Raw genomic sequence first — 14,963 nt, 5'->3', positions numbered from 1 at the left:
CCTAGAGTATAAATTGAACTTTCAACCTCAGAAGCTGTCCACCTTATTAACAATGTATTCAAATTGCAAGCAAGTATTTAATGAATGTTGAGTTTCAGCAGCAGCATGAAGACTGGGAGAGCCTTAGGAGTTGCGGACATGAAAGGGCTTTTCTCTTAATTTCAAATATCAGAAGACTTGAACAGAACATGGTATCTCAGCCATCTGAGCTTTTTAAATGTGACATTGGCAGACATACAATGCTCAGCTCTGTGGTACCTGAATAATTGAGGCTTTGAAACATCAAAGTGTTGACACCTTCAAACGCTCAAGTAGCTTTATTTGAAAGATGCTTCTCACAAAAGAAGACTAACTCTGCCATTTGAGATCAATGCATTTCTCAGAGACAGTATCTCCACTTTATATTGAAGCAAACTTGTTTACCACATATTGACTAGCTGTGTCTCATGCACAGAAAGTATTTGATTAAGTATATTTGTGATATTATAATACCCAAAAGAATTGTATGACTTGGTGGGGGGAGGGGGCATGATAAAAACATAACTTAATTCCTAAGCTTTGAATTTTCTTCCTATCTCATGTCATTTAAGAGGTCAGAATGAGGACTTGCAGATAATCAGGTTCACACTATCATACATGAAACAACTGTAAGAATAATAAAAAAATCACAATTCCATTTATTCATTCTTTAAATGATATTTAGTGAACACATCGGAGAAGGCAATGGCACCCCACTCCAGTACTTTTGCCTAGAAAATCCCATGGACGGAGGAGCCTGGTAGGCTGCAGTCCATGGGGTCGCTAAGTTTCGGGCATGACTGAGCGACTTCACTTTCACTTTTCACTTTCATGCATTGGAGAAGGAAATGGCAACCCACTCCAGTGTTCTTGCCTGGAGAATCCCAGGGAAGGGGAAGCCTGGTGGGCTGCCGTCTATGGGGTCGCACAGAGTCGGACACGCCTGAAGTGACTTAGCAGCAGTAGCAGTGAACACATATGCTGGGCATTGTGTTGGGGCTATAAATAAAGAAACAGAATAAAGCAGGTGCTGTTTAAATTCAGTTTAGACAGTTAACAGTTGTTGGGAAGTACACAGGATGTTGCTATGCACAGCGACATATTCTAAGAAGCTGGGAATAGGGGTGGCATAACCTCTCAGCTCCACACATATAGATCAGGGTATCTAATAGGCTTCCCAGAAGAAATAAAATTGAAGTTGCCATATAAAATATGAGACGAAACTATATAATCAAAAAAGAAACATAGGTAATAGCCCAGTAAGAGTTAAAATCTTTTAAGTGTGTGGAGCAGATAGAGAAAGACATTATGCCAAAAAATATCAATATAGTTAGGTCCCCTGGTTCAAAGGGGATGAAGAGATGAGGCTGAAGTGGTAAGGAACAATGACAACATCAGTGTTAGGTAAGAAGTTAGATATGGACAAGTAGGGGTGGCCTGGCTGAAAAGATTCAAGCTGATCTCTAAATCCCATCTCAGACAAGCCCCAGTGTGGCCCAAGAGAGCTCATGGATATGCTACAAAATAACCATGGAGACCTTTCCAACTCCTACACATGAGCCTTAGCCCCACAGTGGATACAAACTAATCACAGGGACTTCTCCAATTTTGACACATGTCCTTTGAAGCAGAGCTGTGTCCTCAAGTGACCTTAGGCAGCCGGGAGCCTATTAAAAGGTCATAAACATCCTATCAGTTCAGTTCAGTTCAGTCACTCAGTCGTGTCTGACTCTTTGCAACCCCATGAACTGCAGCATGCCAGGCCTTCCTGTCCATCACCAACTCCCAGAATCCACTCAGACTCATGTCTATTGAGTTGGTGATGCCATCCAGCCATCTCATCCTCTGTCATCCCCTTCTCCTCCTGCCCCCAATCCCTCCCAGCATCAGTCTTTTCCAATGAGTCAACTCTTTGCATCAGGTAGCCAAAGTACTGGAGTTTCAGCTTCAGCATCAGTCCTTCCATTGGACATTCAGGACTGTTCTCCTTCAGAATGGACTGGTTGGATCTCCTTGCAGTCCAAGGGACTCTCAAGAGTCTTCTCCAACACCACAGTTCAAAAGCATCAATTCTTCAGTGCTCAGCTTTCTTCACAGTCCAACTCTCACATCCATACATGACCACTGGAAAAACCATAGCCTTGACTAGATGGACCTTTGTTGGCAAAACATATATATATTTGATTAGAACAGACACATGTTCAATAGAGCCTGTTGTTATGGAACTTACAAGTGTCAATCAAAACCATCAGTACACCTCCATCTAGATGAATATGTAAACTTCCTGACTTGAAAAACTCCATACCTCATCATTCCAGAACCAGTGCCTCTCTTGGCTTGGTCTACCTCTCTCTTGAGATGTTCTTTCTGGTTCTTTTTCTTTTTGTTTTCCCAATAAACTTCTTTTTGCAATGGTAATACCTCAGATTCTTCTTCGTGTCTTTACCAAGAACCAAGGCACACAAGAAAGGGTCCTCTTTGAATCTCCCTATCTGGTAACAGTCAGGAGTGGTTTTTCACTTCATGATTAGTCTAAACACTGAGCCCATTACAGGCTCTTAATCACGGAAGGGATAGGACCACAGTTACATTGTGCACTCATATCTATGTAGAGAAAAGAATAGAAATGAGTCAAGACTGGAAGAATGGACACAAGTTGAGAGCGTCTTCCAGTAAACACTCTGGACAAAAAATTAGGAGCAGTTAGACAAGAATGACAGTAAGCTAGTGGTGGGAATGGAATTGGGGAGCTATATATTTACTGAATAATTATGATATTTACTAAAATACAAAACATAAAAGGAGGGGACATTTTGTGGGGAAGGAAGATGAGTTTAATTTGGGGTCATGTGGATCACAACAAATTGTGGAAAATTCTTAAAGATGGGGATACCAGACCAATTTACCTGTCTCCTGAGAAATCTGTATGTGGATCAAGAAGCAGCAGTTAGAACCAGACATGGAAAAACTGACTGGTTCCAAATTGGGAAAGGAGTACATCAAGACTGTATATTGCCACCCTGCTTATTTAACATCTATGCAGAGTAAGTACATCATGAGAAATGCTGGGCTGCATAGCTTACAAGCCGGAATCAAGATTTCCGGGAGAAATATCAATAACCTCAGATATCCAGATGACACCACCCTAATGGCAGAAGGCTCATCAGAGCCTCTTGATGAGGGTGAAAGATGAAAATGAAAAAGCTGCTTAAAACTCAACATTCAAAACATTAAGATCATGGCTTCCAGTCCCAAGAAGTAGTGACAGATTTTTTTATCTTGGGCTCTGAAATCACTTTGAAAAGTGACTGCAGCCTTGAAATTAAAAGACATTTGCCCCTTGGAAGGGAAACTATGACAAACTTAGACAGTATATTAAAAGGCAGAACCATCACTTTGCCAACAAAAGTCTTTGTAGTCAAATCTGTGTTTTTTCCAGTAGTCATGTACATATGTAAGGTAGAGCATAAAGATGACTGAGCACTAAAGAAATGATGCTTTAGAACTGTAGTGCTGGAAAAAAAAAAAAAAACTCTTGAGAGTCCCTTGGACTACAAGGCGACCAAAAAGTCAATCCTAAAGGAAATTTAGGGTTTCCTTGAGAATAACCCTCAATATTCATTGGAAGGAATGAGGCTGAAGCTGAAGCTCCAATACTTTGACCACCTGAAGCAAAGACCTAAATCATTAGAAAAGACCTCTATGCTAGGAGGGCAGGAAGAGAAGGGGATGGCAGAGGATGAGATGACTAGATGGCATCATCAACTCAATGGACATGAGTTTGAGCAAACTCTGGAAGACAATGAAGGACAGGGAACCCCGACATGCTGCAATCGATGGGGATCAGTCACTAAGTCAGTCACTAAGTCAGACAAGACTTAGTGACTGATCAACAACAACAATGGTGATAATGGTGGTAAATCTGAATCTGCAGCATGTGTCCTATCTAGCATATATCTAGCATCTGTCTAGTCAGTGGGTGTTACTGTAATCCATAGAAGATAGAAAGGGAAAAAAAAAAAAGAAGTTAGAAAGGGACAAGATTTCAAATCCAGAAAAATTTTAAAAGTAGCTTCTGTGGAAAACTATATGAGGCTTCAGAAAAGGTCAATTTTCATTCCAATCTCAAAGAAAGGCAATCTCAAATAATGTTCAAACTATCACACAGTTGCACTCACAAGTTAGTAAAATAATCCTCAAAATTATCCAACCTAAGCTTCAACAGTATGTGCACTGAGAACTTCCAGATGTTCAAGCTGAATTTAGAAAAGCTAGAGGAACCAGAGATCAAATTGCCAGCATCTCCTGGATCATTGAAAAAGCAAGAGAATTCCAGAAAAAGCATCTACCTCTGCTTCGCTGACTACACCAAAGCCTTTGACTATGTGAATCAAAACAAACTGGAAAATTCTCAAAGAGATGGGAATACCAGACCACCTTACCTGCATCCGGAGAAATCTGTATGCAGGTCAAGAAGCAACAGTTAGAATGGGACATGGAATAACAGACTGGTTCAAAATTGGGAAAGAAGTACATCAAGGCTGTATATTGTCACCCTGCTTATTTAAATTATATGCAAAGCACATCATGCAAAATCCCGTGCTGGATATAGCACAAGCTAGAATCAAGATGGCTGGGAGAAATATCAATAACCTCAGATATGCAGATGATACCACCCTTATGACAGACAAAAATAGGAACTAAAGAGCCTCTTGATGAAAGTGAAAGAGGAGAGTGGAAAGCTGGCTTAAAACTCAACATTCAGAAAACTAAGATCATGGCATCTGGTCCCGTCACTTCATGGCAAACAGATGGGGAAACAATGGCAACAGTGACAGACTATTTTCTTGAGCTGCAAAATCACTGCAGATGGTGACGGCAGCCATGAAATTAAGACACTTGGTCCTTGGAAGAAAAGCTATGACAGTCCTAGATAGCATATTGAAAAACAGAGACATTACTTTGCCAACAAATGTCTGTTTGGTCAAAGCTTTGGTCTTTCCTGTAGTCATGTAAAGATGTGAGAATTAGACCATAAAGAAAACTGAGTGCTGAAGAATTTATGCTTTTGAACTGTGGTGTTGGAGAAAACTCTTGAGGGTTCCTTGGACTGCAAGGAGATCAAAGGAGTCAATCCTAAAGGAAATCAGTCCTGAATATTTGATGGAAGGAATGTTATTGAAACTGAAGTTTCAATACTTCAGCCACCTGATGCAAAGAGCTAATTCATTAGAAAAGACACTGATGCTGAGAAAGATTGAAGGCAGGAGAAGGGGATGACAGAGGATAAGATGGTTGTATGGTATCACCCACTCTATGGACATGAGTTTGAGCACACTCCATGAGTTGGTGATGGACAGGGAAGCCTGGTGTGCTGAAATCCATGGGATCACAAAGAGTCAGACACAAGTGAGTGACAACTGAACTGAACAGAAAGATGGAGAAATAATGCCACAATCTAATTAATAATAATTCAATAAAATCCTCTGTGGGTATTTGTTAACAAGAATAATCTGGGCAGAAGGAGAGAATGAGCTGCAATGTCAAAATTTGAAACCAAATGCCTGAGAATGAAGTGCAATTTAATGGAGATATGAGGCCAGTAGCTTGCAGATGAGTTCTGTTACTAGCAGTTGAGTGTTACTAAAAGAACTATTTTTCATACATTCAGTTCAAATGTCCATAAAATGCCAAGTTTATATAAATGAACTCCAAAATAACCTTCAGCTTTAAAACTGTTTTAGTGTAGAACAAAGACAAGACATTTCAATAGTTTTTAAGATTCATTCTAAGAAACTGTGCTATTTAAGTAACATTAGTTAATTAGTCAAATTCAATTTCTAGGAGAAAAAAAATATTTCTGGGGACTAATTTGCAAACTGTACTTTATAAGAAAATGAAAGTTATGCATCATAATGTGTTTCCCTTTTTTACTTTAATTTCTAAGAAACTGAAATTAGATCTTAGAAATTTTATAGCAAAATGAAGCTCCCAATGACAGTAACAGTGACTTCTCAACAGCTCTTTTTTGCTTCTCAAGATAACTTATTACATTAGAAGTATATATACTTTTCATTCTCTAGATTGTCTAGATTTACAGTACGTCAATGTTTATGGAAAATGCATAAATATAAATAAATGAATAGTGTTTAATAGTTTATTATATTAAAGGAATGAATTAAAAATGTCACATCACTAACATTGCTTTCTACACCTTTTTAAATTTTACTGTTTTTCATTGAGATGAATTCTTTAATGTACGAGTAAAGTTCTGTTTTTATAAAAGATCTTAAATCCACTCTAATCCAAACTATCTTCAAAACACTGTGAACTTTCAAATCAAAGCTCTAAATCTCCAGTGCTGTGAATTACTTGATGGTAACTTCTGAGAAGCACAGCACTTCAAAATAAAAGATAAACAATTTTTGGATGTGTATTTTGTAAATCTAAGGCACTTTGATGATAGGAAAATGTAATATTTGCTACAACTCTAGGTCCTGGCAAGCAGCTTTTTTCCTCATACTGCATCACTCCCCACTCTGTAGCTTTATTAGGTTGTTTTTGTTAAGGATTGAAATCAGCATGTTCGACAAGTACTGGTAGACTCTGTTGCCAGTTATTGTGTTAGACTTGTTTATATTTTCTTCCTTAGTTTTTTGAAAACTTGGCTTGCAAACTTCATAAAAACATTTTCCTATTTAGGTGGAAATACTTCTCACTTAGAAGCTAAATGGGGGCTTCCCAGGTGTCACAATGGTAAAGAATCTGCCTGCCACTGAAGGAGATGCCGAAACGGGGATTTGATTCCTGGGTCAGGAAGATCCCCTGGAGTAGGAAATGGTAACCCACTCCAGTATTTTTACCTGGAAAATCCCATGGATAAAGCAGCCTGGCAGGCTGCAGTCCATGGGGTCGCAAAGAGCTGGACACCACTGAGCACACATGCACGCACATACGCACACAAAAGCTTAATGGAAGTGAAAGTGGTTACTGTCATTGACATATATGACTGACTTGGAGAAATTCCATACCAAGACTATTATTTTGATGGGATAGATTTTTATTTAATTACTAATTTCAGAATTTCCAGTCACTTCAGTCACTCAGTCATGTCCAACTCTTTGTAACCCCGTGGACTACAGCATGCCAGGCTTCCCTGTCCATCACCAACTCCCAGAGCTTACGCAAACTCATGTCCATCGAGTTGTTGATGCCATCCAACCATCTCATCCTCTGTTATTCCCTTCTCCTGCCTTCAATCTTTCCCAGCATCAGTGTTTTTTCCAATGAGTCAGTTATTCTCATCAGGTGGCCAAAGTAATGGAATTTCAGCTTCATCATCAGTCCTTCCAATGAATATTCAGGAATGATTGCCTTTAGGATTCACTGGTTTGATCTCCTTGCAGTTCAAGGGACTCTCAAGAGTCTTCTCCAACACCATAGTTCAAAAGCATCAATTCTTTGGCGATCAGCTTTCTTTGTAGACCAACTCTCACATCCATACATGACTACTAAAAAAGCCATAGCTTTAGCTAAATGGACCTTTATTGACAAAGTAATGTCTCTGCTTTTTAATATGCTGTCTAGCTTGGTCATAGCTTTTCTTCCAAGAAGCAAGTGTCTTTTAATTTCATGGCTGCAGTTACAATCTGCAGTAATTGTGGAGCCGAAGAAAATCAAGTCTCTCACTGTTTCCATTTCCAATTCAGAATTTTAGGTGAAGTTATTTTTAATACAATGACATGTATATGAACATTTAATATTTTCATCATCTTAAATACATAAATTACTTTAAAGGTAGCTTTCTCATAAAATATTATTTCCATGAAATTTTTAATTAAATATATTTTCATCTGAATGATATGTGTACACATATATAGGCAATTGGATTTATTCAACACCTAATGATTGGTCTTATTAGATATGATACAGGAGCCAAAGTCCTAACACTAAAGGAGGCTTAAGAGGAAAAGAACATGTCAATGCCAGAGACAAGATCAGATTAAGCTCACCATTTCACACATTTAACATGGCTTTTTAAATGGCAAAGTTAGAATTGAGCTTATACCATTTCCACAGTAAGACAGAAGCACTGGAATCAGAAGATTCTTCTCCAGTCTCTAAAGAGAATAAGGGAAGCATTAATCTAGAATTTTTAACTTAAGTCAAATGTGTAAAACAACTCACAAGTAGTGAACTTGATATTAAAATATCAGGTGGCAATTAATAAGATTTTAGAAATCAATAAAACTGGTTGATTAATCAAATCAATCAAAAGTGTTGCTCTGAAATCGGCCAGATGGCTTATCTAACCTACAACATGTTCTCGTCTGCTAAATTTCAATTTCCCCTACCAAAAGGCAAACCACCTAGAATGCATTAAAATTGAAATGGCTGCACAATCTGGAAATGAATGATTGGAAATGCCTAGATCTATGGGATTTCTCTCTCCAAATATAAGAGTGCCAGGCAAAATATAACATTTTTTTTCAACTGTTACTTCAAGAACATTCACTGGATTTTCATGTTTCTCAGATTTAAGGGAGATTTATGAAAAAGGAACTGAAGGTGCTAGTTTTCAACACCATTGATATTATTGATTAGCTGATAGTAAGTTCCAAGGCATTATTTTCATTCTGCAAAATAAGCATAAAAATACTACAAACAATTAATTGCCTGCTTTTCATATCATGCTTTTCAATGCCCTATCAGCCTTTTATTAATATTAATGAGGAGAATTAGCACAGAAGATCAGGGAGCCACGATAGCACCAAGAACCTTACGAGGACCCTACGGCTCTCATGCTTTATTATTTTTTAATCAAAGTAGCTGACTTGAAGGCACAAAATTAAAGAACTGAGCTTTTTATGATTCCACAATAATTCAAATTAAAATGATCTATACTTGCATAATTCCCATGAACCATTTTGTGCTTGTTAAAAACAGTTAAAAATTGCATAAATTCATGATTTAAGAGCTGTGGTTTTCCTTTCTTAATGAACAGTCCACTTTATGTGCTTCTCCCAGCTCACACATGTGGACATAATAAAGCAAAAGAGGGCAGGCAGAGTGACCAAGAGAGAATTTAAACTTATGATTTACATTGAGTAAAAGAGAAATGCTCATCTGTTACTTCTAGGCTTACTAGAAGTTCTTGGCATTTCCACAGTTCCATTGAATGTCCTTGAAAAATATGTGTAAAGGAAAAGTGCTGGGAAAGCCCATTCTTTGGATAGTAATACAGAGCTATAAAATCGATGGTAATGGTTTTGAATCTATTCAGTCTGGAAACTTAAGACTCAATTGAGGTGCTTAAGTGCATCTATGAAACTTATTTTCCTTTTGACCACTAAAAATTAAAGTCTCTAAAGAATCTGTATGTTGCTTCAAATATTGAGACTTTCATTAAATTCTGTGTTGAAATTTTCATACTATACAAAAGTTTTAAAACCACTGATATCCATTAGACACATTATAACTGGAAAGCAAGACAATAAATGATCTTTTCAAAATCATCATAATGATGTGGATATGAACACAATAAAAAATTATATATTAATTTTAAGATGACCTAGATCCAAACTCAATTAACAGAATTCAGAATTCTAAAACATTCATAAGCAAAACCTCTTTTACATCACAAATGGCAAAAATGACAAATTTCAAGGCGATAGAATTCCCATATTAGTAAAAAGGTGGGAGTCAATTCTGAGTTTAGGAAGTTCCTGTATGTTCAAAGAAGGCAAGGAGACCTGAATCAGAGGAAGGGTGTTCAGAACAGGCTGTGTTAGAAGTGTTTGGAGGTAAGTATCAGAGATATTACAAAATATTGCCCTGAGAGGTATTTCTCAAACTGTGATCTGGGATTACCTTTATCAATGTCAACCCAAGAACTTATTTAAAGTAAATTCACAGTTGAAAATTGTAATCAGGAATCCATTTGTATTCTTGGATTCCCACCTCACAACTGTGAACTGTGTATAAACTCCAGAAGCGATGTCCTTGCACTTTCTAAATGGTAGTTCTGCTGTGGGACATCAGGACAATGGTGTTCACTTTTTTTTTTTTTTAATAGTAGATTTTTTTTTCTTATTTTTCTTAATTATAAGAGGACTCATCTATATGAAAAAGGAAAAGACAACTGCTCTGCAGCGAAAGGATTGATCCCTCTCAATTTTGATACAAACAGCTGTGTCAGCCCAAACCTAAGGCACTTCCCAGGGGTCCTAATCATCTTCCACTTCAAGGATTAGTTTTCTCTTCCCCTTAAAATCCTTCCAGTCCTCTCTATCTTACAGCATAGGTCCTTAGAGAATATAATTGATTAATCTTAACTTGGTTAAAATTATTTTTGTATCATTATTTGAACCAGCAACATCATTAAAAATATTCTTTGCTGAAAGTTCGATGCACGATACTGGATGCTTGGGGCTAGTGCACTGGGATGACCCAGAGGGATGGTATGGGGAGGGAGGAGGGAGGAGGGTTCAGGGTGGGGAACACATGTATACCTGTGGCGGATTCATTATGATATTTGGCAAAACTAATACAATTATATAAAGTTTAAAGATAAAATAAAATTTAAAAAAATATTCTTTGCTGAAAGTTCAGAAAGTGGACACTATATTGTCAAGGAGGTTTGTCATCCAGCTTACTCTCTAGACATCTCCAAGTATAACTTACATTCTCAGCTGGAATTCCTTCTCTGCCTTTTGCCAAAATTGCATCTGCTTTGCCAGAAGTGTAGTTCTTGTTGAGTTCTCCATAAAATAAAATTTAAAAAAAAACAAACTTTATTTTGGTGTTTTACATTTATTTGAGAAAAGTTAAGGATACCTATAATAAACTATCCTGTAAGAGAAAAGCTTGCAGTTAATATAATTCAACTGAGAATATTCCTCATTCTAACTTGAGTCTACCTAGTCTTTTTCAAACAACATTCTCCAGAGATTTATGATTCCTTGTCTTTTTCTAGTTGTTCTCAGCCACTTTCTGATTTAGATTGTTCTTCTTTCTACTGTGCGGTTTGAGAAGTGAGATGTACTTTGTCTAATTCTTTGCACTTTGTCCACTAACAAACTTTAAGTAGACGAAAACAAGTTTTTCAGTACTAACAGGAAGAACATCTTTGCAAATAGATGTAATTGTTCATGACAATGGTTGTGAATGACACAGAGACCAAGGGAAGCTACTGGGAATGAAGAGTAGATAGTTATCTGCCCAGAAACAGAAGGAGTTTGTATCTGTACAAGCTCAGCACTGTGCCATGTACACAGCATATGCTCAACAAGCTTCACCCACTGTTATTATTTCCCTTTATTTTCACAGATGCTTTCACAAGTGGCCTCCATATTCTGAGTAACCAATGCGTATCATTCCCCATAAAACCTGTGAGCTAATGACCATCATCTGCAGAACTGCTATGACCAGTTGGTTTATCTCTCATATTATCAGCCTTTCTGATTCCACCAGGTGAGTTTTATACTAACAAATATTACTTTGTGATGATCTAAAAAAGGGTTAATGTCATCCATAATTTACCAATTTATTGATATGTTTGAAAAGAAAACTAATTGGAACCTTTAGAAAGTGAAAGTCCCTCAGTCGTTTCCGACTCCTTGCGATCCCATGGACTACATTCTCCAGGCCAGAATACTGAAGTGCATAGCCTTTCCCTTCTCCAGCAAATCTTCCTGACCCATGAATTGAACCGGGGTCTCCTGCATTGCAGGCAGATTCTTTACCTACTGAGCTACCAGGGAAGCCTGGACTCTTTAGAATAACTGGATCAAATTTTGAGATTAAAAAAATTTTATAAGTTGGAGTAACATTCCAAAATGTTTTAAAGATAAATTTAAGATAGATTTCCAGCTATTATTATCTTTCATAATTAAGTGATGAAAAATCATAGTGAGACAAATTACACTCTGTTATCACCATGAGGACACTTAAACCTGGACTGACATACAACAAAGAAGGGAAGTAAGTGCGATGAGACTAGAAACCATACAGCTTGCTTCACAGTAGTATGCAGGGCTCACCATGAGCTTGCAAAACCCCACTGTAAGAAATAGAAAAATAACTTGATTTTAATTTTTCTCAAGGTCATCATCATTGTTCAATTACTGTTCTTTTTTTTTCTTTTATTTATTTTTTTAAATTTTATTTTATTTTTAAACTTTACATAATTGTATTAGTTTTGCCAAATATCAAAATGAATCCATCACAGGTATACAATTACTATTCTGAGAGACCTTTTAAAAGTTATTTTTCAACATTCACCGTCCTAATAAGTGGTCACATTGCAGAATAAAGGATTAAAAAAAAAGTTTCCCTGTTACTTTTATTTAAAAAAAAAAACTAGGAAAGCCTTGTGTTGTGTTGTACTGTGTTATGCTGTATTGAATTGCATACAATGTACTGCATGCAATACATTGCACTGTATTGTATTATAGTTGTATTTACCATATCCTCTTAGATTTTCTCACTCAGGATTTGTATCTAGAGATAAAAGCTAAACCATGCCTTAAGACTAAACCAGAAATAGAAATATACATGGCCCCTTCCCTCTAGAACACGTTAAATGAATTGGCGGACTGAAGGAACTGCCAGCCAATCTGATGTGCAAGATTTTAGGTGTAATCATTATTATGTTTCAAATTTGAAATCATCAGTCTATTAGTCAGGAGTGGAAAATTGTGATGGGTGTGCATGGCCCCTCTCCTGAACAGTTCAGTTCAGTCGCTCAGTCATGTCCAACTCTTTGCAACCCCATGAATCGCAGCACGCCAGGCCTCCCTGTCCATCACCAACTCCAGGAGTTCACTCAGACTCACATCTATCGAGTCAGTGATGCCATCCAGCCATCTCATCCTCTGTCGTCCCCTTCTCCTCCTGCCCCCAATCCCTCCCAGCATCAGAGTCTTTTCCAATGAGTCAACTCTTTGCATGAGGTGGCCAAAGTACTGGAGTTTCAGCTTTAGCATCATTCCCTCCAAAGAAATCCCAGGGCTGATCTCCTTCAGAATGGACTGGTTGGATCTCCTTGCAGTCCAAGGGACTCTCAAGAGTCTTCTCCAACACCACAGTTCAAAAGCATCAATTCTTTGGCGCTCAGCCTTCTTCACAGTCCAACTCTCATATCCATACATGACCACAGGAAAAACCATAGCCTTGACTAGATGGACATTTGTTGGCAAAGTAATGTCTCTGCTTTTGAATATGCTATCTAGGCTGGACATAACTTTCCTTCCAAGGAGTAAGCGCCGTTTAATTTCATGGCTGCAGTCACCATCTGCAGTGATTTTGGAGCCCAAAAAAATTAAGTATGACACTGTTTCTACTGTTTCCCCATCTATTTCCCATGAAGTGATGAGAGATTGGCATATTCCCACCCACTTTCAAGATGCTAGGTAATACACAAACACCAAGGAGTTACCCCAACGAGGCCAGCTTCCTAATGCATCTGAGTACTGACAATAAAAATAAATTTCATGATAAACACTCAGGGTCTAGTTTAATTTTTCAAACTGTATTTTGTATTTTGATGATGAGAAAAAAAAGAAAAAAACAGAACAGAGGGTGAAGCAGGGAGAGCAGTGGTGGTGTGCATGCTACATTTTTCATCTTAAATAGCATGATTTACTATAGCCATTTCTGGAGTAACAAATCCAGCTGAAATTCTTGCTTGGAATGCCTTAAAGGGATGCAAAGGCAAGTTGATTTTTCATCTTAAAAAGCTATTCTGGTTAATTTGGTCTTGAAAGGGGATGCAAGAAAGGTAGGAAATCAGGTATGGATAAAATACACTCATCTCTCTATTTGAAGTTACAGACTCAAATCTTATTGTGTATTTAAGGCATGTGAGTTTCTTGAAATATTCTTACTTGGTGGCATAGCTTTTTTCTTTTGCTCACTATATACAGTGAGCACTTGTTACATAACAAGTTATACTCTAGGAAACACTGCACCAAAATCAGAATCACACTTGTACCTTCTTCACAGGTGATGATGATAATAATGATAATTAAAATAACACAGTAAACAACATGCAAGTAAAAGAACCCTAAAATTCTAAAATCTTGAGACTCACCATGAACATTTCCATAACCATCCTTTTACAAAACCTCATAACCCCATAAATGTGATTATATATATATATAGCGTTTGTGTGTTCATGTGCTGAGATGCTCAGTCATGTCTGACTCTTTGCAGCACCATGGACTATAGCTTGCCAGGCTCCTCTGTTTATGGGAATTCTCCAGGCAAGAATACTGGAGTGGGTTTTCATGACCTCCTTCAGGGGATCTTCCCAACCCAGGGATCAAACCCAGGTCTCCCACATTGCAGGTAGATTCTTTACCATCTGAGCCACCAGGGAAGCCCTACGGACTGTGGATGGATCTTTAATTTGGGCTGTGCGAGGTCTTCCCTGAGGTGTGCAAGCTTGCTCTCGTTGTGGACTTCTCTAGCTCAGCATGGTGCTCTCTGGTTCTGGCATACAGCCTCTAGAGTGCATAGGCTCAGTAGTTGTGGTGCACTGACTTAGTTGCCCTGTGGCATGTGAGATCTTGGTTCCTCGACCTGAGATTGAACTCACATCCCAGACATTGGAAAGCAGATTTGTAACCACTGGACCACCAAGGAAGTCCCTCACAAATGGAATAATATTATACACATTATGATTATATGGAGTAATTGGCTTTTTTATTTGTTTGTTTGTTTTGTTTTGCTTACCTTCCTGGTCATTATCTTCATTGGCAAAGTAATTATTTTTTACTAACACACATTCATATAACTTTATATGTGCGTTTATGTATGAAGATTGATTAACATGCATACATATACAGAATTTTTTTGTCATTGTTTTTTCTGTTAAAATGGAATCTCCTACTTGCATATTACTTTTTTCAGTAACAAAAGGTAAAATTTTCCCTCAAGGCAAT

Source organism: Bos indicus, chromosome 24, assembly GCF_029378745.1.
Source record: "Bos indicus isolate NIAB-ARS_2022 breed Sahiwal x Tharparkar chromosome 24, NIAB-ARS_B.indTharparkar_mat_pri_1.0, whole genome shotgun sequence".
Classification (NCBI taxonomy): Eukaryota; Metazoa; Chordata; class Mammalia; order Artiodactyla; family Bovidae; genus Bos; species Bos indicus.
The sequence above is the reverse complement of the archived record's forward strand: the minus strand, read 5'-3'. Positions refer to the sequence as shown.